The sequence below is a fragment of the Acyrthosiphon pisum genome, chromosome A1, assembly GCF_005508785.2.
Source record: "Acyrthosiphon pisum isolate AL4f chromosome A1, pea_aphid_22Mar2018_4r6ur, whole genome shotgun sequence".
NCBI lineage: Eukaryota > Metazoa > Arthropoda > Insecta > Hemiptera > Aphididae > Acyrthosiphon > Acyrthosiphon pisum.
This window is the reverse complement of record NC_042494.1, coordinates 111,849,690-111,852,311: the sequence shown is the minus strand read 5'-3', so window position 1 is coordinate 111,852,311 and position 2,622 is coordinate 111,849,690. Positions and strand designations below refer to the sequence as shown.

General features: G+C 26.7%; 1 protein-coding gene across 1 annotated transcript in view; it reads right to left on the bottom strand.

Annotated features, from left to right (window-relative positions):
* Positions 1–2,622, bottom strand: part of LOC100162774 (scoloptoxin SSD14) — a 29,413-nt gene that overhangs the window by 21,433 nt on the left and 5,358 nt on the right. The gene's annotated exons all lie outside the window — the stretch shown is intronic.

The following is a 2,622-nucleotide window of genomic DNA, read 5'->3' as shown; positions in this document are numbered from 1 at the left end:
TCAAACAAAAATATCTATAGAAAGTCAAATTAAATTTTATGATCGTTGAAATTCAAATTTTACAACATTGGATATTCACTCGATTCTCATGTAGCGATTTCATATTTGTTGTAATTCAAAAACGAATAATTGCAGATACATGAAATTTAACTGAATGTTTATATTAGCATTTCCTATACACCATACAATTTTGAAAATATTTTGACTCTTTTTGAGCTGTTTACGGACATTTTCAGTTTTCAATTTTAGATTCTGAGTGGAACGATGAATGTATTGATTTTACAATGATGTGTGTTTTTTTTTTATTTTTTTTTTTATTTTTTTTTGTGTCTGTCATCACCTTTTAGGACAGTAAAACTGCTTCGATTTTCTTCAACAGTAACTTTTATGATTGGAAAGTGAATCTAGTTGGTACTTTGAGGGGTCAAAAGTAAAAATTTCCCAGTAGTTTTCAAAAGTGACGTGAAAAACAAAAGAAAAATTAAGGAAAAACGGGAATTTTTACGTAAAATCGATTTTTAACAAAATCGATTTTGGTTTTTGGTGTAACTCTAAAACAAATGACCGTAGATATATGAAATTTTGACTGAATGTTTATCTTAGCATTTTCTATACACCATAACATTTTCAAAATATTTTGATTTATTTTGAGCTCTTTATCACAGAATATAACAATCAGAATGGACACTGATAACATTTAACATTGGCAGCATAGGACAATTTTTTGAGTCAGTCGGCCATGACACCGGCGGCATACAGTAGGGCCAGTTCAACCGAACAGTTTGACCAGTTTTCACTGAAAAAAAAAGTGGAACCCATTTTTACAATAAAAAATCACGATAACGTAAAAACGTAGTACTTATCATTACTATACTCAGTGTGAACATTTATACAAACGTAAAGATTCTTTATTTTGCCATAGCAATGTGCACACTGTATACCTTCGGTATCATGGCCGACTGATTCTCTATTATCGGCCCGCCGCCCAAGAGTGTCCACCCCCTGTCTTTATGGACATTTTCACTTTCCATTTTAGATTCTGAACGAAGTGATGAATGTATTGATTTTACAATGATGTGTGTTTTTTTTTTTTTTTTTTTTTTTTTTGTGTCTGACGACAACTTTTGGAGCAGTAAAAATGCTTCGATTTTCAAAAGTTGTACCTTTTCTGAAAGGAAAGTGAATCTAGTTGGTACTTTGGGGGGTCAAAAGTGAAAATTTCCCAATACTTTTCAAAAGCGGCAGGAAAAACCTTAAAAAAATAACGGAAAAACGCGAATTTTTACGCAAAACCAATTTTTGACAAAAACGAAAACTTAATTTTACTGTAGCTCAAAAAATAATTATTGTAAGCACTTGAAATTTGCAACAGATGTTTATATTAGCGTTGTCTATACAGGGTTAAATTTTCAAAGTGTTTCGACTTTTTTTGAGCTATTTATAGACAAATGAAATTTTCAATTTTTCTAAGTATTTTTTTTTAAAATAACGATAAAAAATTTTTGGTTGGATAGAAAACTTTGAAAATTTAATACAAGGTTTCTTATAAGTTGTTCTCACAGTGATAAAAAAAAATCCAAAATCGTTAGTCACAATTTTTTTTTATAAGTGCTTAAAGTTTAAATTTATACGAAATATGTCAAAATTGCTAAAATTTGCAAGTAATTTTGTGGTTGAAAAATCGTAAAATTTTTTTCTTTTATAACTAAGCTTTTAAAATTTGGTACAAGGTTCTCCATAAGTTTTTCTTTAAATATCTGTAAAAAAAACTCAACCGGACTAAGACAAAAAATTTTTAGGAGTGTTTGAAATTTAAATTTTTACAAAACCGCATTAAATAACGGTTTAGCCTCAAACGATTTTTGATATTTGTTATTATTCAAAAAGTATGAGTCGTAGACACTTGAAAATTTTACCAGTTGTTTAAATTGACATTTTCTTTATATAGTTTTATTTTCAAAATATTTCACTAATTTTTAATCTATTTATAGGCAATTGAAATAATCGATTTTTTTTGATTTTTTTTTTATAAATGTTGATAAATTAGCTGGGACAAAATACTTGAAAATTTAATAGAAGGGTCCACATATGTTGTTCTAACTCCCATTCAAAAATTATAAAAATACATAGGCACAATTTTTTTTTATAAGCATTTAAAGTTCAAATTTTGACTAAATACGTAAAAATTACGGCAATGTTCAAATAATCTTAAACAGAAATTCATAAAAGTTTTTCTTTTTAATTCTAAGATTTGGAAATTTAATACAAGGCTCCTAACATATTTTTACAATAGCAGTTGCAAAATAAAAGGAATACATTGTCACAATTTTTATTTATAAGCATTTAAAGTTCAAATTTTGACAACATATTATGTAAAAATCACGAAAATTCGTAAATTATTTTATGCTAGAAATTCATAAAAAATTTTCCTTTTATATCTAAGATTTCAAAATTTAATACAAGGCTCATAATATATTTTTACAATAGCAATTGAAAAATAAAAGAAATATATAGTCACGATTTTTTTTTTATAAGCATTTAAAGTTCAAATTTTGACTAAATACGTAAAAATTACGGCAATGTTCAAATTATCTTAGACAGAAATTCATAAAAGTTTTTCTT